We start from the raw sequence: 5,807 nt of genomic DNA, 5'->3' as shown, positions 1-5,807 counted from the left end.
AACCGACTTAACGAAAGGCACAAAACTGACAACATACAACAACAATAAATTTAGTTTGCAGTTAATTGATAATACATACATACAAACAACAGTGTTATTAAAAATGTTTCATGAACACAAGAGCAACTGAAAGTCATTTGCATTGGACTGGCTACGAACAAGTTGAGCTTTAACAACAATGTGACAGTTACAATAACAAAACAAAGAGAAAAACTAAACTGCATGTATTCACGCCAACGCAAATGAGATGAATGATAAAAATGACCATGATCCACACGTACATATCCCTTGTAAACTGTCATCGCTTATGAACAATATAATTGGACAGATATGGCGACAGAACTTAGTTTCAACATCGTGCATAAGATTAATATTTTATTAAGTTTAAATAGATTATTACATATATCGATAAAAAACTGTTATTTAAAATAAAAATCGTTATATTTATCGATAACTTAGATAGCTATGGCGAATGTCATTAAAAAGGTTTTCCAGTAAGTGAAGTACCTGCTGTCATCGAGCAAAGAGTCAGCGCATTTGTTTGTAGCCTTAATTTCGAAATAGTAAAACACTTCGTTTAGTTGGGAACCAGCATTAACACAAACAACAACATCAGCTTTGAAATCTAGCGAAGAATCACTCTTGCCAATAAATGCTACTTTGGACTAGGTAGGCAATTGAAAAGTAAAGTCCTCTCTCGGCAAACGAAAATCATGCTCTATAAGTCACTTTCGTACTCGCCCTGCTATATGGTGCAGAAGCATGGAACAGAAGCATGAACAAGAAAGTATCTTTATCGGAACCCGCCGATACGAATTGTCGAAATTTTAATTAACGATTTTTCACTGTGCTATTCACTAACTCAGTTTTACCATCGCTAGAGGTGTGAAAATTTTATTATTTATTTATTTATTTCTTACAGATTATACTAAGCCTAGGTTATACCTATATATAGTAATTAATATATTCTGACGAATATTAGCATCACTAAGGTGATACTAGCATCTCTAAGCTGATACTAAGTAGCCACTCGTATGTACGTAAACAAATCAATCATCATTTATACACATACATACAAGGAAACGAAGAGATACTCACAAACACATGTAGTCATCAGCCGAAGTTGGTTCTCACACATGCACACGCATATATGTATGTAGCTCAATTACCAAGCAGTAGATACAGCAGAAGGCGAAACGTCTAGACTTTAGTAGAAATATGTGAATGAAGCGACGGATAGTATAAAAGCAGCGCAAGCTGAGTAGTCAGTAATCAGTTTAATTTAAACACGCTATCAGTTGCGAAGTGAAGTATAATTGTGAAGTATAGTTGTATTACTCCCAAAGTAGTCTAATAAAGACCATTTTACAATACAGAATATTAGAGTAATATATTCAACAGTTTAGCGATTCGATCGTTAGCAGAATGGTTCAAATAAGCGAAATTTCCCTAAATTCGTTACAATATAATCTAATTAAAGTTATTTAAAGGCATCTATTGACTATCAAGGATTTTACCAGTTGTATCTGATGCTGTTAACATATTTAAAGTGTGAAGGCAACATCTGAACAGCGATGCACTCATTTGGTTGGGTGATTAGATACAGTGTGAGCTTCGCCTACTTTTTGGGAAAGCTTCCTACTGCTAGCGTAGAGTACTCGGGATGTATGCAATGCTATTGGTGATTCGAAAGTGTGCCCATCTTGCACTAGAATGGCAGTGTTCTACAGTAATTGTACAATCTGTGTTAAAATTCCCCCATATGCTACTAGATTTAACTTCATTTGGTAATTCACTGTAGAATTTTAGTCCTTTATAGTACAAATTACATTTGTCTGCTTCTGTTCTATAAGCAGGTAAAGTAAAATCATTTCTTCTTCTTGTATTTACGGAATGAACATTTCTTACATATTTTATGTTACTTTTCAAATAATCAGGCAAGTTGCCTTCTATTATGTTTCTAATAAACTTCATAGTATTGTGACGAATATTAACATCACTAAGTGATACTAACATCCCTAAGCAGATACTAAACAGCCACTCGTATGTAGGTACACAAATCAATCATAATTTACACATGTACATACAAGGAAACAGAGAGATACTCATCATCAGCCGAAGTAGTACTCACATATACACACGCATATGGCTACAAACTACAAATATCCACGTATATGGCTGGTAACCAAGCATGAAGTTCACGAAATTACTAGACCTTAGGAGAAATGGGTGAACGAGGAAACCGAGAGTATAAAAGTAGCGCAAGCTGAGGTATGACTAATCAACTTCCAAAGTAATCTAATAAAGATCATTTTGCATTACTGAATATTGGAGTTATTTATACGACAATTTAGCGATTCGAACATTTGCAGAAGGTGTAAAATAAGCGGAATTTCCCTAAATTCATTACAGTATAATAAAACAGTACCTGTTTATTGCTTAACCATTTTAGTGATTTCTTTAGAGTATGTTAATATAGTTATTTCATTCGATAATGTGTTGTTTAGCAATGAGATCTTGTTTTCGATACTGAGATTCTCAAAGCCAGCGTAGTTAACCTGTCGTAATTGGTTGACAAGACTATCACATGCATAATATTCCCAAGAAGTTATGGTTCTTTTCGCTCTCATTTGAAATTCTCTGTCTAACTTGATTTTGAACTCTATAGTTTCATGATCAGAAATGTGATGCTCTTCATTTTTCACATGAATTCAATCATTGTTTCGGTATTAACGGTCTTTCGGGTGTAAAAATCTATCTTGTGTTCAATAGCAAAAGACATAAATAGGTCAACTAAATGCTTGCTAAATGTCGTGCTTCTGTTAAGATTTATGTTATAATCCCCAATGAAGATGACTTTGCCATGTGTAAGGCAGTTGTTTTTGATTTTTATTATTATGCACCAAATAGTTTTGTCAACAGTATTATTGTAAACTATTTTATATATATTATATATATATTAAAAGGTGCAGAACTCTGGCACAGCTGATGCACGGTTAACGATTATCTATAAAGAAACGATTGCATGGTAAAACTCTCGGCATGGCTTTCCTTGATTAGGTTAGGTTTTTTGGCAGCTGCTGCTCCCACAACCTACCTAACACGACACTAGGTCCCTATTATGCAGCAATTTTTCATACTATATATTTCGAAATGAGATTAGACTGGCCTGGACTTTGAAAAAGTCCAAATCAGAGGAACTAACTTGTTCCTGATGTAGTAGCTATAGAAACACTCCCCGAAGTTTTTAGGATATTATCGATGTTGATGGTCCTTTGCTGGATATAGATGCAGTACGCTCTGGCAAAAAGCACCATTACGGTACATGCCCTACCATCTCGAGAACGATTGAAAAGTGGCGAACAAAAATGACGCTCTACAAGTAGCACTTTATACCTGTCTTGAGTTATGGCTCGGACAGATGATGAGATGGCTCTTGTAGTGTTAGAGAGAAAATTTCTCAGTGAAGATTTATAAGCTAATGGCGAGTATCGAAATAGGTGATGTGCTGTATGAGCTTCGCGCAGATATGAAGATAGTGCAGAGAATTAAAGCCCAAAGATATTGCTGACTAGGTCATATTATTAAAAGAATGGAAGAAGACGCTGCGGCCAAGAAAGTAGTTCAGTCGACACCGCTGTTTGGAAACAACGGAAGGGGGAGACCTCCACTGACTTGGTAGACTTGTTACGAAACGGCAAAAATCGTTCGGGCAGTTAAGCGCCAATTAATGATGATGATGATTCAGTCGATGCGGAAAGTCATTTGACCGTTTGCCGCCAGAAGGATATGTGTAATTCTTTCACAACCCTAAACTAGATAGTGGCTCATCCCGACTACAGTCGTATAGTTCTGTCTGTTGTCTATAAATATATTCAGTCACTTTCACCTCGGCCAGGTGTGACGTCATAGCTCTTTTGACAGCCTCCAGTACGACAATGATAAATGTTTAGAGCCATGCAAGATATTCAGCATGACCTTCTTTACTTTGAGTAAAGTACTAAGGCTGTCTAACTCTGCGTGGTGTGAAGTTATTGCGCAGATACCGAAGGTTGCTCCATTAGCGCTGATACGCCATTTCGTAATACCGCGACTTAATGGTGCAGTTACAACAGTTAAACTAGCAGACAAGTGCGAACTTGAAAACATTTCACCTATTACTGTTAACGGAAAATTAAGCAAGCGACATTTGTTAAAATATGGTTACGGTTATAGGAAGATACTACGTTATCACATCTCAAGATAAAAAAGCATGAATTTATCTGGTTCGAAAGCTGTATTACTAGGCGCGTCGTGATCATCTCTGAAGCAATTGCGCTAACACAGTAAGCCAAATAAAAGCGCAAATACTGAGCCTTAAAACTAAGACATTTACCCACCGGAAAACGTATTGTGACGAATATTAGCATCACTAAGTGATACTCACATCACTAATCTGATACTAAGTAAATAAAGGCACAACAACAATAAAGTAAGCTGCCACTCTTGTGTACATCAAATCAATTATAATTTACTCACATACATACAAGGCAACGGAGAGATACGCACAAACACATGTAATCATCAGCCGAAGTAGTACTCACATATACACACGCATATGGTTACAAACTACAAATATACATGTATATCGCTGGTAACCAAAGAAGAGATTCTAGAAGGCGAAACATCTAGACTTTAGAAGAAATATGCGAATGAAGCAACGGAGAGTATAGAAGCAGCGCAAGCTGAGTAGTCAGTAAGCAGTTTGATTTAAACATACAATTAGTTGTGAAGTATAAGTGTTATTGTCAAGTACCTTAAAGTAGCCTAATAAAGACCATTTTGGATTATTGAATATTGAAGTTATTTATTCAACAGTTTAGCGATTTGAACGTCAGCAGAAGGTTTGGAATAAGCGGAATTTCCCGAAATTCGTTACAGTATCAAACACAAATTTTAACAACTTGAGACAAGAGCCTTGGAGGTAGATATCAGTTTCCTCAGTACATTGTGACCACTCACTTAAGTATATAGAATCAGCACAAAGTTGCTACATGTCTTATTATGTTTCCTCATTAACACAAATTAAAATTTAAACTTTTTTGCTTTTTATTCACTTTAAAAAATCACATACTCTTTTAACGTTTATTTATTTATTTACAATTTTCAATTTACAAAATAATTATTATTTAGGCAGCACTTTATACACAAATTATTTATAAATTTTTATTTGCACTCTTGTATGTATATATGTATGTTTAACGCCACATTGACCGATAAGCTCATGAAACGACGACGACGTCACAATGTTAACAGTCAAACGAAGACTAAATAACTGGACATGCACAGTTAGATATTTCCACAACTCTACCCACTGACCGATCGAGCCAATAATGAACTGGAGATGCTTCTTCGTACACATACCCTCACACATATAAACAAACATACGTGCAAATAAAGCGTAAAGAAAAATTTTAAAAATCTATAACAAATGCAAATACAGATGAGCAACAACGCGCCACATTAGGGTGCTTCGTTTTAAAATAATATTTTTCCAACTGTGCTACTGATTAATTTCCGCTTCTACAACATGGGGTGCCAGCAACTTCTTCGTTGGGCTAACTGGTACTTATTGGTAACACCATGGCAATCTAAATCGTTTTACATCTGCTCCTTCCAGTCGTGTGTGCGCCGCTGTCTTCCTCTGCTTCCATGGGCGGGTTCCAATAAAATTATTTTTTTGACCGAAGCATGATCTTTCAATCACCTTACATTGCCAGAATAGTCGCTGTGTTTCTTAATTCGCTGGACTATGTGTCTGCTTAAAG

At 35.9% G+C, this 5,807-nt stretch overlaps 1 protein-coding gene across 1 annotated transcript in view; it reads right to left on the bottom strand.

The window, feature by feature from the left end:
• The window catches only part of LOC137253109 (uncharacterized), a 486,773-nt gene that overhangs the window by 308,814 nt on the left and 172,152 nt on the right, over positions 1–5,807 (bottom strand). The gene's annotated exons all lie outside the window — the stretch shown is intronic.

This window comes from Eurosta solidaginis, chromosome 5 (genome assembly GCF_040869045.1).
Source record: "Eurosta solidaginis isolate ZX-2024a chromosome 5, ASM4086904v1, whole genome shotgun sequence".
Classification (NCBI taxonomy): domain Eukaryota; kingdom Metazoa; phylum Arthropoda; class Insecta; order Diptera; family Tephritidae; genus Eurosta; species Eurosta solidaginis.
Note: the sequence above shows the minus strand (reverse complement) of the source record. Positions and strands in the feature narration are given on the sequence as shown.